This window comes from Pseudonaja textilis, chromosome Z (assembly GCF_049901715.1).
Source record: "Pseudonaja textilis isolate UNSWEBS1 chromosome Z, rPseTex1.2, whole genome shotgun sequence".
NCBI classification, from domain to species: Eukaryota; Metazoa; Chordata; class Lepidosauria; order Squamata; family Elapidae; genus Pseudonaja; species Pseudonaja textilis.
Window position 1 is genome coordinate 113,635,860 of NC_142008.1, and position 21,783 is coordinate 113,657,642.

Genomic DNA, 21,783 nt, shown 5'->3' on the forward strand with positions numbered 1-21,783 from the left:
TGTGATTGCAGGCTTCCACATGATTGACAGTCTGTTGGGGTCATCTCTTCTATTCATGCTTTCAGGTCTTTTTTCAATTTGTATGGCTTCTCTGATAATTTTGTAGCTGGGGTTTTCTATAGTGGCTAGGGTTTTGGTGCCATTGAAGTCGATGCTATGACCTGTGGCTTTCACGTGTTGGACTAGTGAGGAAGTGTGTTCTGGTTTTTTTACTGCATTTTTGTGTTCATCTAGGTGGGTACTTATTCTTCTATTGGTCTGTCCAATGTATGTGGCAGGGCATGATGCACGGAGGACTTCATATATGCCTTGGTTTTCCAGGTCAATTTTATCTTTGGAGTTTCTTAAGATGGCTGCTATTTTTCTGTCTTTGAAGGCAATCTTGAGGTGATGCCTGTGTAGTATCTTACTGATTTTGTCTGTAGTACCTCTTATGTAGGGCAGGACAGCTGTTCCATAGGTCTGTTCATCTTCTACGTCTCCATTATGTCTCATTGTGTTTTTGTGGATCAAGCCAGTGATTTTGCTTTTGTGGAAGCCATTGGCTGTCAGTACTTTAGTCAGGGTGCCTAGTTCAGTCTTTATGTTTATCTTGTGTGTATACACACACATACACACACACACACAAACACAATTTTTTCTTGCTGCTACACACAAACCTTTTACACCAAGGTAACATCACCTACTTTCTTTTGCAATATCACAAACAGCTGAGCAAGCAATGCCCTATAATTTATCATGTTTAATTCTATTTCTTTGGACCCTAGAGAGCTCCAAACAGCAAAGCAAAACAGGAACCCAAACAAGACTGACTGATGCTATTAATTGTTCTTTTTCCTAAACTTATTCAAACATAAAGCCTGAACAACAAACGTGTTTTTGTTATACGTTTTTGTGTTCAACGCAAGAGAAACTGCCATAGCAATACCATCTGCTATGTTAGTCTTCATGCTATGGGTGATATGGCTTCCACAGTTTATATGTTGTGATGCTAAATGCACCATCAGCAATCTTAGTATTAAATACAAGTCTTATCATTCAGGTGATCTCATCATTGGTGGCATTATATATCTGATTTACATAATGTCTAACCTGATTACCTTCAAGACAATTCCATCCGAAGAATTTCTTGATGATCCTGTGTATGTATCTATTATTTTAATTATGCCAGCACTTAACTGATAGTGGATCTATGTGTTCGAAATGATTGACATTTAAATTTCTTCTCCTTTCAATTATCCTTCCTCTGTTGGGATAGTCTACCCTTTTCCTTACATACTTCATAATAACTTGTTAATATCAAGACAAAGTTTTTCCACTTTGTTTCATCTTCATAAACTTAACAGAACTGCACTTGCCTGGGTGTTGCTTAAAATATATCTGAGTTTTATCCAACCTCAGCTTCCTAATTTCCAAGTGCTTCTGGCCAAAAATTTCCATAATATACCACTTCCACCAATTTCCAGAACAGAAATTTCTGAGATAAACCTATATTTAAACATTTCATTTGGGAGACTAAATAAACCCTTCTATGCATTTCTACTGTTTCCATTATATAAATATGATTATGCTGTATCGTTCCATGTTACTTTTTTCTTGATTGAGTCTGGCTGGTATTCTTGAAGAATTACAGGAATAGATATAACAGATGTAATTGCATCCAGTTGGGTCATCATATTATAAAAAAAGATGTTGATAATCTGAAAAGAGTAGTCTAGTCTAGTTAAAAGAAGGACTAGGGGTGGCATGATAGCAATATTCCAATCTTTGAGGAGTTCCTACAAACATAAGGGAGTCAAACTATTTTCCAAAGCACAAGATGGCAAAACAAGAAGCAATGGACAGAAACTAATCAAGGAGAGAAACAACAGAACTAAGGAGAAATTTTCTAACAATAAGAATAATTAACCATGCCTTGTTTTCAGAAGTTCTGGCTGCTTTTAAGAAGAGATTTTAACATAGCTTGTCTTCAGTTGTGAAGGATAATCCTTAGGATGGTTTCATGACAACATAACACGGCAAACAATTTGCTTCCAAATCAGTCCTAGATACGTGAGAATCAGTCCTAGATACCTGAGAATCCTAGATACTTCAATCATCAATTGTTGCATGGCATTATTATTATGTTGAGAAAGTAGTTTAATTACACTGGAATAAAGAGGGGAGAGAGAAGAAAGTGGGAAGAAATGATGGTAAGGAAAGTAGAATTGTTAAATGTGACCACATAGTAAATGTATATGTTTTCATTAATCAAATACCCTTGATATCAAAAATAAGATACCCTAAGAATTAAAAATGTCTGTCTGTCCATCCCCCCCTCTCTCTTGATATATATCAATCAAATCTGATTCAATGTGAGATAAAAAATATCTCAATGCTATCAAAATAGTAAAGTACAATAATACATTTTGGAAGGAAATGGACACCAAACAGGTTGTCTGCCAAAAATGTAATTCTGTATTTAACTTTATGGAACAGTGAAGACAGATATTTTCCATACTGTTTCTCTTGAAGGGTGGGTACAGTCCAATTTTCGAGCTTGTTGTTAACAATGATTTTTAACCTGAAATGAAAAAAAAATGTTTGGAAATGCAAATGTGTGACAGAAGCATTAAATTCTCTTGAAGGATGTTTCTGCAGAATTACCAGCATATACTATCCTTGATCTTTACTATAAAGGAAATCAATGAAACTCCTCAGATCTTGCCAAATATAACTCTGGGATTTGGGATATCTAATAGTTATTTCATGGCAACAAGGACCTACCTTGCTTCTATGGAGCTTCTTTCTTCACAAGGGAGATTTGTTCCCAACTATAAATGCAACATAGACCGAAATTCAGTTTGTATTATTGCAGGACCCAATTCTTTTATCAGTCTGGTTATGGAAGACATCCTGAGCATTTACAAGATTCCACAGGTAAGCGCTGCTCAAGAAAAAAAAACAAAATCCTATTGATATGTGGCTTCCTCTTTAAAACCAATGCAATCCTAGGCTGCATTAATAGAGGGATAGAATTAAGATCACATGAAGTTTTAGTATTGCTTTACAAAGCCTTAGTAAGACGACATTTGGAATACTGCATCCAGTTCTGGTCACAATATAAAAAAAGATGTTGAGACTCTGGAAAGAGTGCAGAGAAGAGCAACAAAGATTATCAGAGTAGGCTAAAAGATAAAAAGAATGGTTACAGGAATTGGGTATGTTTACTCTAATGAAAAGAAGGACTGGGTGAGACATAATAGCTGTTATGTCTTTAGGACTGGTTGGAGTTCCCAACCAGGTCCGCTGTTTGAGTGGGAGCATCAGCAGCTCCCATTGGTTGGCTCCGTTTGACAGTCGGCTATAAAAGCCAGCTGTCGAGCAGAGCCAGCCATTGTTCGCTTGCAGTCTGCCTTGTTAGCTAGCAGACGCGACAACCCTTTATTCCCTAAATAAAGACTGTTAGTTGTATGCTCTGGTCTAAGCCTCGTCTGTTCCTTCGATCCACAACACTGGCGACGAGGATGGGATATGAACGCAGGCTAGCCAGAAGCACTCAAATTCAAAAAAGCTGAAAATCACGCCAGCGAAGCCTCGGAGCTGAACCACAGCCACTTCACACTGAAAGCTCAAGCTCATCCGCTGCGAAAGAGCTGAAGTCACGGCGCTGAAATCTCAGCCGCCCACGCCCCGAGAGGGCGCGAAATTCAAACCGCTGTCGTTTGAATTAGTTACTCAAGCGGCACGGCACTGTAGCCACAGTCGCCAACGCTCCCCAGGGAGCGAAATTCAAACTGTTATCACTAAGCTGAAGTCAGTTAAGGCGCTGTTAGCTGCCGCTGCCAACGAGCACAGAGAGCGCAACGCAGGCTGCTCTTGCAAGAGCCGAGTCACGGAGCGAGTCGAGGCGTTGTAGCCACAACCGCCAGCACTCCCGATAGCGCAGCCCCAGAGCCACGACCAACCTGAGAGATAGCCCGGTCTACCGACGACACCGAGGGGCCGAAGATGAACGCCAATCTGGCGTTTCAACCATTCAAACCCAACGAGGAGACGTGGGACTCCTATAAAAATCACTTTAGCCATTACATCGATGCCATTGGGTTAGCCGACACTGCGGAGCATAGGAAGAAATCGTACTTCCTTAGCTACTGCGGGGCTTCAGTTTTCGACACTGCCACGGCACTTTTTGCACCACGTGACATCAAGAACGTTCCATGGAGTGAGCTACAAGAAACACTCTCGAACCACTACTCCCTAAACCTTCCCAGATCGCAAGACGCTACGTTCAGGATGAGGAAGCAAGCCGAGGAGAATCCATCAACCAGTACATGGCCGCCCTGAGGACAGCCGCTCTTCAATGCGAATTCAAGAATTACTTAGCGACATGCTTCTCGACCAACTCGTCTGCGGGTAAGAGATCAGAGGCTCCAACGACGTCTGCTGGCCAGGAAAGATCTAAATCTTTCCCAAGCGATGGATGAAGCCCTAGCTGCTGAACTATCCGTCCAGTCAGCAGCTGAGATTCAGGGCACCGCACCAAAGCCTGGTACTTCCACCGTCCACTCAGAGGAGGTAATGAGCGAAGCTGACCCCTCTGAAATTTCAGATGTCCATCGCCTCAAGCAACTGAAACAGCCACAGGTAGGAGTGAGGCTGAGAAACAGCAGTGGCCCACAACAGATCCCTTTGTGCCTAACCTGCGGGGGTTCCCATTCCCGGGCATCTTGCAGGTTTAGAAACGCCAGTTGCCTAAACTGCCACAAGAAAGGTCACCTTGCAAGAGTCTGCCAGGCAGCACGCGCTCCTCCCCAGAAGTTTCCTTCATCTCCTAGCCTCCAAAGGCAAGTAGAAGACTGTTACACATGTTACCACGCCAACCACACTTCCCAAACTCCAAATAAAATTAAGCTCTCTCTTTCCCTAGAAGGTAAACCTTGCACCATGGAGGTGAACACCGGCTCAGTGCTTTCAATCATCTCCTGGGATACGCTGAAAAAGATTTAACCCAGACTGACCAGGAAGCAGCTGCAAAAGTGCCACCTCACCCTGAGAGACTATCAAGTCCTCTGGAAAGGCAAGTTCCTTGTTAAATTCCAAACCTTCAAAGGCCATTTGCCTTAGTGGTGGTTAATGATACCCTCCCTAGTCTTTTGGGGTTAGATTGGTTCCCCTCTCTTGGCCTTAGCATAACAGGGATTCATGCTGTCTCAACTTCTGATGTAGACACATTGTTCTCTGACTATTCCGATGTTTTCAGTAGCGAGCTGGGTTGCTACAATGGCACACCCATCTCCTTCTCCATAGACCCCCAGGCAGTTCCTGTCCGCCTGAAATTCCGTAGAGTACCTTTCGCTATCCGCCCCAAATTAGACGCGGAATTGGACAAACTTCTCAAACAAGGGGTAGTTGAACCCACAGATTTCGCCAAGTGGGAGACCCCCATAGTCACCCCACTCAAAAGGACGATAGTTTGAGAATTTGTGCTGATTACAAGACGACCCTTAACCGTTATCTCCAGGTTAGCGCATACCCGTTCCAGTCATCCAGCACCTGTTGCACACTTTCGAACCCGGCACCATTTTTGCCAAGCTAGACATGTCACAGGCATATCAGCAGTTCCTGTCGACAGCCACACAGCAGACTTACAAACCATAGTAACTCATAGAGGGGCATTCAGGTGTAAACGCCTCCAATTCGGCGTTAGCGTAGCCCCAGGTATTTTTCAGTCACTAATGGAGAGAATTCTCCAGGTCTTCCAGGAGTAGTCCCATACTTTGACGATATTTTGGTCTCAGCTATGGACAGGCCCCAGCTCCTCCAGAGGGTTAGGGCAGTATTGGAGAAGTTTAGACAGCATGGTCTCAAACTCAAACGGGAGAAGTGCACCATCGCCACTAGACAAGTGGACTTTTAGGATATAGACTAGACGCCTCAGGCATCCACCTGGTGGAGTCAAAAGTAAAAGCCATCCACGAGGCACCCACACCTACCAATAAAACGGAACTACAAGCCTTCCTGAGTTTATTAAATTTCTACGCTTCATTCTTACCACACAAAGCTTCAGTCGCTGAACCTTTACACAGGTTATTAGATAAAGACACTCCATGGCACTGGGGCCCCAAAGAGTCCCATGCATTTAAAGCGATCAAATCTCTGCTCACTTCTGATGCCGTTCTAATTCAGTTCAACCAACACCTTCCCTTGATCTTGGCCGCTGACGCATCCCCTTTCGGGATAGGAGCTGTCCTAAGTCACAGACTCCCCAATGGCACCGAGGCACCAATTGCTTTTTTCTCCAGGACCCTTTCCATGACTGAAAGAAACTACAGCCAGATTGATAAAGAGGCTCTGGCTGCAGTAGCAGCAGTAAAAAAATTCCACGAATTCCTTTTTGGCCACCATTTCGAACTCATTACCAATCACAAGCCACTTTTGGGACTTTTATCGGGGACAGGCAAACTCCGCAAGTGCTGTCCCCAGGATGACTAGATGGACATTGATCCTGGCGGCCTATTCGTTCAAGCTGGTCTATCGCCCGGTAAGACTTTAAGCCACGCAGATGCTCTCAGCCGCTGCCCCTTACCGACCCCAGTTGAGGACCCAGCTCCGGTGCACGCTATCTTGAAGTCAACGAACTTAAGCTACCTGTGACTGCAGATGACATCGCGGCACACTCCAAGAAAGATAAAATAATCGCCCAGGTTCTGGACTGGGTGGGAGGGGGTGGCCGGATACAAAGTGTTCAGTTGACTTTGTCCCATTTAAAACGCGTCAACAGGAATTATCAAAACTCCAGGGATGCCTGCTGTGGGGTACCAGAGTCATTATCCCAACCACTCTTCGCGTGCCCATATTGAAGGTGCTGCACGAGGGCCATCCGGTATCGTGCGAATGAAGGCATTGGCTCGCAGTTACGTATGGTGGCCGGGGATGGACGATCAGATCGCAGAGTGAGTAAGCTCCTGTAAACCCTGTCAAGAATCTAGGGCAGCCCCACAAGCAGCCTCACCCACTAAGTGGAAAGCGCCAATGCCCCATGGTCACGGTTACACATCGACCTGGCCGGGCCTGTGCATGGCAAAACTTTCTTGGTGGTCGTGGATTCGTATTCTAAATGGATAGACATTGCCTTGCTTCCCATGACCACCACACAGGCAGTTGTTAAAGCCCTGACCCGACTTTTTGTAACTCATGGGCTTCCAGACACGATAGTCTCCGACAACGGGCCGCAGTTCACGTCCTGTGAATTTAGCATGTATGTCACGAATCTGGGCATCAGACACGTCCTCACGGCCCCCTTTCACCCTGCTAGTAATGGGATGGTGGAGAGAGCAGTCAAGTCGGCTAAGGAGGCACTAGCCAGATTCGGTCAGGAAAACTGGCATTCCAAGTTGTCCCGTTTTCTCCTCAGCCAGCATACAACTCCATGCACAAGCACTAACAAATCCCGGCTGAACTCTTAATGGGGAGACGTTTAAGGACTACTCTTGACAGGCTGCACCCTCATTACTGCCCGGATACCCCTTGGGATCGGACAGCCAGGTACGAGACTTTGCCTTGCAGGACCCAGTTTTTGCAAGGAACTACACAGGGGATCCATTGTGGGTGCCAGGACAGATCGTGGCTATCACCAGTCCAAGATCCTACCGGGTCCAATTAGAGGATGGTCGCATGTGGCGGAGGCACCTGGACCAACTTCGCAGGCGGCGGAACGACCTGACCAGAGGTGAGCCGAATCCACCAGCCAGCCCTCAAGTCCTCGCCCAGGTTCCAGAAGGAAGTTTCCTGAGGGACCAGACATCCCCATTCGAACAGAGTGAGCCGAGAACGGACCTGGACTGCCGACCCGAACCTCCATCACATCCACCCAGCAGGAACACCAACCATCCAGACCCAGCCGTTCTGCCGAGCCAGCCCAAACGAGGGGAGACATCTCATTCCCAGGATCCAACACCAAGCCAAGATGACACCCGGCGACCTCGGAGTCTTGCTCCATGGACTCGATGCCCACCAGCAGTCTCCTGAGCTATGATGTTCCGGTGCGCCAGCGAAGTCCACCTCATACCTCAAAGACTATGCATGTGCCCAGCTAGGGGGAGGAGTGTTATGTCTTTAGGACTGGTTGGAGTTCCCAACCAGGTCTGCTGTTTGAGCTGGAGCATCAGCAGCTCCCATTGGTTGGCTCCGTTTGACAGTCGGCTATAAAAGCCGGCTGTCGAGCAAGCTCCAGCCGTTGTTCGCTGCAGTCTGCCTTGTTAGCTAGCAGAGCGTGACAACCCTTTATTCCCTGAATAAAGACTGTTAGTTGTATGCTCTGGTCTAAGCCTCGTCTGTTCCTTCGATCCACAACAATAGCGATGTTCGAACATTTGAGGCACAAAAATTTGTTCTCCTACAAAGATGAGGCATCAAATTATTTTCCAAAGCACCAAAAGGTGAGACAAATAATAAAGGATGGAGACTAACCAAGAAAGAAGCAACCTAGAATTAATGAGACATTTCCTAATGTGGGAACAATCAACCAATCGAATAGCTTGCCTTCAGAAGTTGTGAGTGTTCCATCACTGGGGGCTTTCAAAAAGAGACTGGACAAGCATTTGTCTGAAATGATATAGGGTCTCTTGCTTGAGCAGGGGTGGGACTAGAAGACCTCTAAGGTCCCTTCCAGCTCTATTATACTATGTTGTATGAATTTTTCCCTATTTTTATAAATAAGTTGAGGCAGTGAAGTTGAACAATATTCTTTCACATTTTCAACCTTGTAAAATCAGTTGTTCTGAGAGAGAGGGAGAGGAGGACTGGCTGAAAGTCACCCAGCCAGCTTTATGCCTAAAATCAGACTAAAAGTCACAGCCTTCTAGCTTGTAGCCTTGTGCTTTAATCATTAGAAGAAATTGGCTCCATTTGAATTGCTTAACAGACTTAGGGCAGAAAAAAAAGTTCATAAAATTCAGTGTAGCTGATTTAACAACAACAGTAATGATGTGAGTTTCAATTGTGGTTGTTACCTGAGGACTACATGGGCTGCAATATCTACATTGCTATTTGGAAGGAAGGAAGGAAGGAAGGAAGGAAGGAAGGAAGGAAGGAAGGAAGGAAGGAAGGAAGATCCTGTCAGAAATACAGATCTTGTGAATGAACAAAACACATCTCCTAAACACACTCCCATATCTGGCATTGCCTGAAAGCACTCATGAAGTATTCACAAAATTCACAAATTTTATTCAGTTTTTCACATAAAAACAAAAATCTCTTTTTAGTGGACAACATATTTCCAGGTCATCACATTTACATACAAATATGACAGCAATTATACATTCATATATGCATACTTAATTCTATCATTACCTTTTCCATTCCAAATTTTCAGTAAGGAGAAAAATAAACACATTAATTCTAGCCTCTTTAATTAATCTCAATCGAAACATCTTTTTGTTTCATTTCAATTATTTCAAATAGAATCCTTTAATATTTATTTTAAAAATAAAGATAAACAATATGTGTTATCATCATCATCATCATCATCATTATCATCATCATCATCATCAAAAAGGTTGCCAATGTCTCTCCTTGCTTTTAATAGTCTATATTGACTTATCAATTTAGTTGGTTCTTTAGTCTTTCATATTCCCTTTCCATTACACATTCTTTTTATCAATTCTAAATTAATACAAGTTTTAACACTAAAGAAAAAAACAAGTATAGGTTTCCCCCCTTTCACTGCTTTGAGTGTGACACCTCAGTGGTTAAAATATACCTTTATTCCCTCATCTTGATTCCCAGTAAACCATTATTTTTAAGAAGTTACAATAATAATCATTTCATCTTTTAATTTGGATTCCGCAGCATATTTCCCCCCCTTAATTTTTAATAAGAGTTATCAATAATTATATTACCCTATTTTCTAAATATTTTTAATTGCAGAAATATTCTTATTACCCCTGATCACCTTGCAGAATCCCCTTTTTAATTCATCAATCATTATCTCTGAAAAAACAATTTCTTTTCAACATTTTACTATTTCCGTATTTCTTTATTTCATGCACCTGTTTCTTACTGCTTCTCCTCCCCCTCTTTTCCCCATATCTTTTCTCATTTCAGTTTATATCCCTCTCTTTCTTAATATCTTCCTTTCCCCTTTTCTGCTGGGTTTTTCTGTCTTTTCACAGGTATTCCCCCTTTTGATTGCCTTCTTAAGTCTCAACTTTTTAACCTTCCTTCTTTCCTGACTTCTTTGCAGCGTTCTTTGTTTTAATTGTCTTTTTAAGATGTCTTCTCCTTAAGTCGACTCCTCCTCCTCTAAAGCTCTTTTTTCTTGTTCTTCAATCACCATTTCCATTTTTTCTAACACAGAACAAAGTGATTCACCTCTTTCCTGTAGTAATTCTCTCCTATTTTTAAGTTCCATTTTTAATTCCCGAAGAGTAATCATCATTACACACTCTTGTATTTTTTTTTCAAAAATTTATATTCTAGAAAAAAACATTTATTTGACACACATTTAAAACAGACACACACACACACACACACACACACACACACACACACACACACACATATATATATATGGATCTTTGGTTGTTCGGGTTTTCTCACGAGATAGAGATATCTAGGCACGTTGATGAAGTCTCATTCATCATCTTCAGGCTTCTGTCTCCGGCTCTGTGCTTCTCAGAGTAATGGAGTAATGAGAAGCACAGAGCCAGAGACAGAAGCCTGAAGATGATGAATGAGACTTCATCAAACGTGCCTAGATACTTCAATCTTACGCGGAGAAACCCGAACAACAAAGATCCCATAAATACCGCGAGAACCTCAGAAAACATATATATATATATTCTTAAGATTTCGTGGGTACTTACATGTATGGTATTCAGCTTTGTTCGGGGATTTTCCCACATCATTATAGTTGTGCTTTTAAAGTTGTAGCAACGTTTTGGCAGAATCTCATCTGCTATCATCAGGCTTCTCATCTGCTATCATCAGGCTTCTATATTGAGTTTGTCTATGAGTCAGACTTTTATAGTTGTTGTACAGTTGTTGTACAGTTACAACAACTGTAAAAGTCTGACTCACAGACAAACTCAATACAGAAGCCTGATGATGGCAAATGAGATTCTGCCGAAAAGTTGCTACAACTTTAAAAGCACAACTATAATGACGTGGGAAAATACCCGAACAAAGCTGAATACCACACACACACACACACACACACACACACACACACACACATACATTTTACAGCATATATTGAGCATTGGCGTGATCTGCCTTGTTACAATAACTCCTTTATTCTTTTAATGTTTTAATTTCTCTATATAGTTTATGATTAAATGCATGTCTCTGTCATTTCCATAACTTATCCAAATATCAAATATTACCTTTTCTTTAACTAATCATACCAAATGTTCCATATTTCATAATAGTCACTATCTTGTTTATTTTTTAACAATTTGGTTAGGCTATCCATCTCAGCACATTCATGTATTTTATAAATTATATATCCTCTGAAGGAATGAAAGACAGTTTCCAGTTTTGTGCATAAGGTTATTCTGGCCGCAGTTATGATGTGCAAAATTAAATATTGATATTTTTTTCTCCATGTTTAAATCTATCATACTTAGCAGAAAGATATTGGGTTCAAGTTTTAAATTTTGTTTTGTTTATTTAAAATCCAATTTCTAATATTTCTCCAAAACTTCTGAGCACATGGGCAAGTCCACCACATGTGAAAATATGTTCCTTGTGCGTAGTTACATTTCCAACAGTTGGGTGGTAGGTTGGGGAACATCTTAGCAAGTCTCGTGGGAGGTAGTTGCTAGCGATGAACCATTTTGTATAAGTTTTCTTTATACAAGACTGACATGGTTAATTTGTAATTTGTTTGTCAGATGTGTTCCCACTTATCTAATTCAATACTATGACCCACATTTTTAGCCCAAATTATCATAGATTCTGTGACTATTTCTTCTTTTAATTTGTAATCCAAAGGATATTTATATGTTTTACTAATTGTTTTCTTTTCCTCTCCTAGCCATATTTTATCTAATTCTTGTGGGATCATATTAAAGCCAAATTGTTCTCTATCTTTTTTATAATGGGTTCGTATTTGTGCAAAGGGCCACCATGCTATCTCCTTTCTTTGAATTTGTATTTGGTTCCTATTTTTACGCTCTCCAGTATCATATAGTAAATCTTTATACCTGACAATATTTTCATAATCCAATAGATTTTGATATGTGACTGCTTCCAATGTAGACAGCCACAGTGGAACCTTTGGGTAGTGGTTTTTTTAAATCTTTCCCCAGATATTGAACAATACATTTCTTACATGGTGCCTTTGGAAATATGAATGTTATTTAGATTTTCCATCCCACATGAAGGCGTGCCAGCCAAGTTGGAGATCAAAACTGTCTAATACTAGTTACCTTCTATTTTCTAATTTAACCCAATCCTTAAGCCAGTTTACTATAGCAGCATCATAATATAATTCAAAATCTGGAAGGCCAAATCCTCCTTTTTTCATGGCATCCTGTAATAATTTATATTTCACTCTGGGTTTTTTCCTCCACCATATAAATTTAGATATACATTTGTTTAATTCTACAAAAAAATTCTTTTCCAACTTGACTGGCACTGTCTGAAACAGGAACAACAGTTTTGGCAAAATATCCATTTTTACTATTGAAATATGTCCCAATAGCGACAACTGCAATTTGGCCCAATTATCTAAACCTTTAACTATTTGCATTATTAACTTATCATATTTATCTTTTTTAATCGATGAACATCTAGCAGTCAACCAGATCCCTAAGTATTTTACTTTATTTACCACCTGCATACCTAAATTATTTGCTAGTTCTTCCTTCTGCTCCTTTGTACAGTTTTTTTTGTTAACACTTTTGTTTCTTCTTTCTTAATTTTTAACCCTGCCACTTTCCATATTCTTCTATTTCTCTTAGTAGTATAGGGTTCGTTTCTAAGGGTTCTTCTAATATAAATGCCATATCATCGGCAAATGCCTGGAGTTTATATTCCTCTTTTTTAATTTGTAGTCCTCTAATCTCTTGATTTTGCCTAATTTGTACTAAGAGAGTCTCTTCTGCCAATATATACAGTAAAGGAGCTAGGGGGCAGCCTTGTCTTACTCCCTTATTTATCTTTATGGTATCTGTATTTTCCCCATTTATTAATATTTTTCTGGATTGCATGTTATAAATTGTCTTTATAAATCCTATAAAATTTTCACCAAATTTCATGCCTATCAATTGTTTAATAAGGAAGTTCCAGCTCAGGTTTCCGCCAATATTGTAGTCATTATTTTGTAATCTACATTTAAAAGTGATATTAAGGGTAATATATGCTTCCAACCATGATTTAGGCATGTTAGCATTCTCCAGGGCTTATTATTTCAATTTGTAAACTTTATTATTATTATTATTTTGACAATCTTAAGTCCAGCTTTATTTTATGCCTGTTTATTGCCAAAAGATTTTAGTCCAATTTAGTTAAATCTTTAGTTCCAGCTTCTTCCTTTCCCAGTTTGAAGCCCCATTTAGCTGTCAAAAATATTTTCTTTTTTTTTCCCCTGTCCCTTTGTAATTTTTCTTTTCTTCTCACTTTCTCACTTTTCTTTTCTTAAAAATTCCCAATTACCTCAATCCCAGGGTACTTTTGTTTAGTTGTATTGCCCAATTGTCCTGGTTCAGATGTTATCCACCTCTTTCTTCCCTCCTGCACAAATCTTAATCCAGCTGAGTCCTCCTCTTCAGGGTGGCCATTTTAAACCACCACTACAGTCGTCTTCGGGGGGGAAAAGACCAATCCCGGGGGGGAGATGTGGCTCTCCTCAACCTGGCTTGCATCTTCCCCTTACTCCACCACCCTCCAAGGCAGCTTCAGCCCCTAATCATAATGATCAGGGCTCTCCAACAAAAGAGCACGGACCATAGCCACAGAGAGATGCAATCTACAGTCTGTCAGCGAGGAGGCTCTGCCTTCTTTTTTCAGAAGAGTCTCTTTCTAAAAGGCTTGCTATGCCTCTTCTATTTGTGGACTGAGATAATTTTTGCATGATTGCTGTATCGTCTATGGCTCTGCTTCCTAAGGTTATCCCCTCATCACATGTCCCACATGCTTATTAAAATACCCATGTCTATGCTTTTTTTTGTATTCCCCCTCTCTTAGCTCACATATGGCTCTGCTCCAGTGATTGATAACATGTTTCATACAGCTTTCTTTCATCAGATGTTTCCAAATGAGCAGCTACAAATTATGGGGATCCTCCAGTTGCTGCTACATTTTAATTGGACCTGGATTGGGGTGATTTGTCAAGCAAACAAGATTGGTGAAAGATTTCAGTGGCAAGTTCTTATCTTATTTTCAGAAAAAGGAATCTGCTTTGATTACATTGAAGAGCTTGTGCTAGAAACTTTCTCAAGCGAGCTGGAAGAAAAAATGTATAACTTTCTTAAAATATATGAAATCATTATGACAAGTTTGTCCAATGTTGTGATTATGTATTGTGAAAACCAGATCATGGTTCTTTTCAGAATGATGTCCTCCATTTCAGATTATTTGGATACACGAGTTGAGAGAAAAGACAAAGTGGATTTTTCCAGCCCAAATGGAGTATACTTCAGTTCCATTTCAAAGAGAAAGCAGTATGGACATCATTCATGGGGCTCTTTCTTTTGCAGTTTCATCAAAAAAATTATTAGGATTCAATAGATTTTTTCAGGCCAGAAACAGTATTCTAGAAATCAAAGATAGTTTTTCAAAAGTCTTTTGGGAACAAGCCTTTGGATGCTTTTTTTCAAAATCCACATTAAACCCAGAGTCAGAGAAAAGGTGCACAGGGGAAGAGAAGCTGGAGACTCTTCCAGACTCTGTTTTTGAATTGAGCATGACTGGGCAAAGCTACAGTGTCTACAATGCAGTCTATGCTGTGGCACATGCTCTCCATGCTATGCTTACATCCAGCTCCAAACACAGAGCAATTGCCAGTAGTGGAAAACAGAAACTTCTCCATCCTCAAGTGTGGCAGGTAATTTCCTGTATTTAATAATTTAGCAGATGATATGGCTTTCCTATCTACTGGTGTACAAGTTTATAGAAACCAATTTAAATATAAAGGTGGAGAAAAGACTTAGATCATAATGTACACATCTTTTCATATCAAATGTGAAAATATTTACAGACCCTTCACATTCTGGACATAAACTGTTTCAACTCCTACCCTCAAAGCTATAGAGCACTGCATACCAGAACAGCTAGACACAAGGACAGTTTTTCCCTGAATGCCATCACTCTGCTAAACAAATAATTCCCTCAACACTGTCAAATTATTTATTAAGTGTGCATTACTATTACTATTAACACTCCCATCCTTCCTTTCACTCATTTCCTCCCATTTATGGCTGTATGACTCTAACTTTGTCGCTTGTATCCTTACAATTTATATTGACAGGTTCCTAGTATGGTTGATTGCTTTTTGTACCCTATAACTATTATTAATTGTTGTACCTGATGATTCTTGATTCTTGATGAATGTATCTTTTCTTTTATGTACACTGAAAGGATTTGCACCAAGACAAATTCCTTGTGTGTCCAATCACACTTGGCCAATAAATAATTCTATTCTATTCTATTCTATTCTATTCTATTCTATTCTATTCTATTCTATTCTATTCTATTCTATTCTAATGCTAGTCCACCCCAGATTGTTCTTTTATGACACAAAGTTCCAGATATTTTGATTATTCTTCCTATTCATTTTTTACATATAGATTTTTATAGTATTGATAACTGGTAACAGTTCTATTTTGTAACAATATAACATTTTAGTTATCTGCTGATCAAAGTGGGCTTGCTACAATTGTGTCTACTATGTCATTATTAAGTTAAATTATAAGCAAAGATCCTAAAAAGGAGCCAGCACCCATGGAACCTTCCCTTTAGTGGTATAAAGTGGTAGGAGAAGCACTATTTTCTCTGAAAAAAAAATAGTGCATCCATTTGTCTCTCAATACATATAGTAGAGAATTTTAAAGGCCATTTTTGCTTTAAAGATGGATGCATAACTATAAAAGGAAAGAACAGGGCAAAATGCTTCTGGGTTCAGACACTAAGAATGAAAATTACAACACAGAGAGCAGAGACACAATGGTGAGGACAGAGATACAAGAGGATGGTATAGTTGTGAAACAATAATAAGGCTGATCTTGATAGATAATATCTTGTGTATGTGTGTGTGTGTGTGTGTGTGTGTGTGTGTGTGTGGTGTGTGTGTGTTTGTGTAAGGTAAGGTAAAGGTTCCCCTCACACATATGTGCTAGTTGTTTCCAGCTCTAGGGGATGTTGCTTATTTCTGTTACAAAGCCAAAGAACTAGTGTTGTCCAGAGACATCTCTGTGATCATGTTGCCAGCATGACTAAATGCCAAAGGTACATGGAATGTACCTTTCCCATCAAAGTGGTCCCAATTTTTCTGCTTGCATTTTTACATGCTTTTAAACTTCTAGGTTCACAGAAGCTGGGACAAGTAATGGGGGGTCACTCAGTTACATAGTGCTAGGATTTTGAACCACTCAACTGCTGAGCTTTCTGATTGACAAGCTCAGAAAGGTCAGATAGCCACTAAGTTATCATGTCCCTCTGTGTGTGTGTGTATATATACCATTTTGTAACTGTAATATTAATAGTAATTATTTTTGTAAAATTAATTACTGACATGTTATCCCCTCAAGCTTCATCACTATCTGAGAAAAGTCTCCTTTAACAACAGTGCTGGAGAAAACATTTTCTTTGACCAGAATGGGAAGGTTGCATCTGGCTTTGATATTATCAATTGGGTCACATTCCCAAATCAATCCTTTCATAAGATCAAAGTTGGAAAAGTAAATCCATCGACTCAATATGAAAGCCTTCTGTCTCTATCAGCAGATAATATTGTCTGGCCCAACCTTTTCAACCAGGTATTTTTTTAATTCATTTTTCAAAAAGTGGTTCACTGTTCATGCTGTAGCTGATCTCCAAATAACTTGTTTGAACAGTTGGATAAATTAATGAATGAAATATTTTCTGCTAGTTTCAAAACTACAGTGGGAGAAAGGTAGATGAAAAGCAATACTTTTGATACATAAATAGTCCTTCCTATCTCTGTGCTAACTAGTCCTAATCCTGGAGATCTATCAAATAGATAAGAGATAGTTCCATTTGCATGATCGTGATGCTAGAAAGATATTTTGAGGGATAAGAAAAGCACAGAATTTTGTTAACTCCAATCAAAAAAAGGAAAGGAAAGATTCCTTAAAGAAGATAATCTCTAGACTGCTAATGTTTAAATTCTGTATTACTCTTTCTTTTATTTACAGACTCAACCTCTTTCTTTGTGCAATGATCCCTGCAACTTGGGTTACAGCAAGATCAAAATAGAAGGGAAGCCTTTTTGCTGTTACAAATGCCTTAATTGCCCAGAAGGGAAAATTGCCAACCAGACAGGTAAGAAATATCATACAAGAATGTTGATATCTATTAGGTGTGAAGGTCAGTAGGTTCAAAGCACTACCCATGCTTCAGAGGCTGGACTCTTTATCTTGACAGACTCTGGGAATATGAATAGTTGCAAGAACAACTGTCAAAAAGAAACCAGGAGCCAGGATAGAGTTCAAAAGCATTGTGAGTTTATTACCATATAACCTTTGCAATAATCTGATCGGCTAACAGTCAAAGCAACTTGCCTTGTCCATTGGACTTCTAGTGGGGCTGCATGTAAGTCTCTTTTGGACACTAAATAATGTCAAAATAATTTCAAAGGATCTCATTTCAGGCAATTTAATTTTAGAACTTTCCTGGTCTATAGCCAATACAAATAAATTAGATGTTAAATTCTTAAACTCCCACTTTGTATGGTGACAGTTCTGAAATTACAGATATTGAAAACCTATGCTTGTGAAAGTTGGGGATGGCTGTGCTAATTCTCAATATGCTTGACAACTCTGTTTTCTTTTCCAGATTCAGATGACTGTTTCCCATGTCCTGAAGAAAGTTATCCCAACAAGGATCAGATTGTTTGCATTAAAAAACTCATAACTTTCTTGACTTACAAAGAACCCTTGGGAATCACCTTGACCACTGTTGCTTTCTTCTTTTCTGTCATCTCAGTTGTGGTGCTGGGGATCTTCATTAAACACCAACATACTCCCATTGTCAAAGCCAACAATAGGAGCCTCACCTACATTCTTCTCATTGCTCTTTTGTTCTCTTTCCTCTGCATTTTGCTTTTCATTGGGCAACCTAACCAAGTAAAATGTCTCATGAGACAAGCTACTTTTGGCATCCTCTTCTTTGTAACCCTTTCTTGCATATTGGGCAAAACAACCATAGTGCTTCTTGCTTTCATGGCCACTAAGCCAGATTCCAAAATGAGGAAATGGGTGGGGAAAAGGCTAGCCAGCATCATTGTCTTGTCTTGTTCCCTGGTGCAAACCACCATTTGTAGTGTGTGGCTATCAATTTCTCCCCCATTTCCAGATTCAGACATGCATTCAGAGGCTGGAGAAATTGTCCTGGAATGTAATGAAGGTTCAGTCATGATGTTTTATATTGTACTAGGCTTTATGGGGCTCTTGACTTTTATCAGCTTCACAGTGGCCTTCCAAGCCAGGAAGTTACCAGATAGTTTTAATGAAGCCAAATTTATAACTTTCAGTATGTTTGTTTCTTGCAGTGTCTGGGTGTTGTTTGTTCCCACCTATCTGAGCACCAAGGGAAAGTATATGGTAGCTGTGGAGGTCTTCTCCATTTTGGCTTCTTCAGCAGGATTATTGGGTTGCATCTTTTTCCCGAAATGCTACATTATTGTTGTGAGGCCTGATTTGAACAGAAAGAAGCAGCTTTTAAAAAAACAAAAATGAACACCATGGTTTGTTATTACTTATTTAGTAAGCTTCTTACTCTAGATCAAGCTTCACTCTGATGAACTGGTTACAATTTGCTAAAATTAGCTTCAATTTAAATTTTCTCTTAAATTTTAAAAGAATAATTAGTTTCTCCAAATGGAGTTTAAATGAAATGTTACAGAAAAAAATAATTGAAAATTATGAAAAGCTTTTTTACAATAACTTTAACAAAGGTACAGATATAAGAATGGTTTAGATGTAGAATAGAAAGATGTACTTTTAGAAGGAGACTTTTATACAATGTAATAGAAAACTAAAAAAAGAAATCAGAATGCACAAGTGATCAGATTAAATCAGATAAAAGCAAAAGAGGAAACATTAAAGAAATCCACAGAAAGCAAAATTATTTCACAACAAATCAAACTTCTTTGATGGCAGCTTCCTAAAATGGAGCAAAAATGGTTTATGGAAAACAAAATAATTTCAGTTTGCAAATTAGCCAGCAAAATGGTTGGCATATAAATTGGGGATCAAAAAAGAGAAAAACTATTAAAATTGCAAGATGGAAGCACCATAACCAAAATTTACCAAACCAAATTTACCAAAGATCATAGATAAGGAAAAACAATGAATGGATCTATAACAAGAAGGGGATTTTATGAAATTATTTTAAAAAGGCAAAAATAGACAAGAATTTCAACTAGATGATTTACCAGACCTTATTATAAACATTTTAAAGATGAGTTATTACAACTATTGTAAAAACAATGATGAATTTTATTTTATAGCCTGGACAATTTGGCTAGATGCTAATATACCAATAATAGCTATGGAAAACTAAGACTTAACTTACTAAGTATTAGTGCTTGATATGGTTTTTAAATAATAACTATGTTATTTTCTGCTGCACAGAAAACCACAAATTATTTACACCAAGGTGAGATCAATTATTTTCTTCTACACCGCTTCTCATGTGTAGCATGGTAGAAAGAAAGAAAGAAAGAAAGAAAGAAAGAAAGAAAGAAAGAAAGAAAGAAAGAAAGAAAGAAAGAAAGAAAGAAAGAAAGAAAGAATTCTTTTATTGGCTAAGTGTGATTTGACACACAAGGAATTTATCTTGGTGCATACGCTCTTAGTATCCATAAAAGAAAAGATACATTCGTCAAGAGTCAAGAATCATAAGGTATTTAAACACTTAACACTTAATAATAATCATAGGGTGCAATAAGCAATTAAATCATACTAGGAAACAATCAATATAAATCATAAGGATACAAGTGACAAAGTAACAACCATACAATCACAAGTGGCAATGGATGGGTGATAAAGAGTAATGAGAAGATTAATAGTAATAGTAATGCAGACTTTGTAAATAGTTGGACAGTGTAGAGGGAATTATTTGTTTAGCAGAGTGATGGCATCTGGGCAAAAACTGTCCTTGTGTCTAGTTGTTCTGATGTGTAGTGCTTTATAGCTTCATTTTGAAGGTAGGAATTGAAACAGTTTATGTCCGGGATGTGAAAGGTCTGTAAATATTTTCATAGCCCTCTTTTTGACTCATGCAGTATACAGGTCCTTGATTGAAGGCAGGTGGGTAGCAATTGTTTTTTCTGCAGACCTAATTACTCTCTGAAGTCTGTGCTAGTCTTGTTGGGTTGCAGAACCAAACCAGACAGTTATAGAGGTACAGATGACAAACTCAATAATTCCTCTGTAGAACTGTATCAACAGTTCCTTGGACAGTTTGAGCTTTCTGAGTTAGCACAAAAAGAACATTCTTTATTGTGCTTTTTTATGTTAGGTGTCCATTTTAGGTCTTGTGATACAATAGAACCTAGACATTTGAAGGTCTCTACTGTTGATACTGAGTTGTCTAGTGATGTAAGAGGTGATAGTATGGGAGGGTTTCTCTACCACCATTTCTTTGAGTGTGTTCATTATGTGGATTTGTCATTGTCTTGAATGAGACCAATCACTGTTGTATTATCTGTAAACGTCCGTATTTTAACAGATGGATTGTTTGAGATGCAATCATTGGTATATAGGGAGAAGAGAAGTGGAGAAAGCACACAGCCTTGGGTGTGTGTGTGTGTGCCAATTATACAGGTATCAGATGTGATTCTTCCAAGCTTCACTGCTGCTTCCTTTCTGTTAGGAAGCTTATGAACCATTTACAAGTGTGTTCAGTTACTGCTAGCTGGTTTAGTTTAGTTAGAAGAATTTCTGGAATGATGGTTTGAATGCTGAACTGAAGTCTACAAAGAAGACCCTTGCATATGTATTTGGTGATTCAAGGTGTTGTAGGCTGTAGTGCACAGCCATATTAACAGCATCACCTGTCGTTCTATTTGTTCGGTATGCTTTTTACAACTGCAATATAATAAATGAATATGTACTTTATCACACTTGGTACATGTTAAATGTATGGAAAACTTAGTGGGAACTAATATATTACAAATCTATACTGATGTTAAAAACATTCATTGATGAAAGAAATCTGAGAAATACTCTACTTAGATCCATAAAGGCACAGCAAAGTTAAGCATTTAATGGGAGAACCTTAAATATTTGAAAACTGTTTTTTTTTATTCCTTTTAAAGTAAGCTCTATTCTTCTTGTATTCCACTTGCCAAACTGAAATCTTCCTATACTGCAAGTATCTAGGAAAGCAATAGAAAATAATGCAATTTAGTGTAGTGGTTGAAAGTGCTAGATAAGATAACAGATAATCAGATTTGGAAAGGACCTTGTAGGTCATCTAGTCCATCCCCCTGCCCAAGCAGGAGACCCTACACAATTTCTGACAAATGGCAGTCCAATCTCTTCTTGAAAGTCTCAAGTGATGACTCTCCCACAACTTCCGAGTGCAAGCTGTTCCATTGATTGATTGTTCTCA

At 39.1% G+C, this 21,783-nt stretch overlaps 1 pseudogene; it reads left to right on the top strand.

Annotated features, from left to right (window-relative positions):
* Window positions 1-2,748: 2,748 nt before the first annotated feature.
* Window positions 2,749-18,902, top strand: LOC113452309 (vomeronasal type-2 receptor 26-like; annotated as a pseudogene).
* Window positions 18,903-21,783: the final 2,881 nt, after the last annotated feature.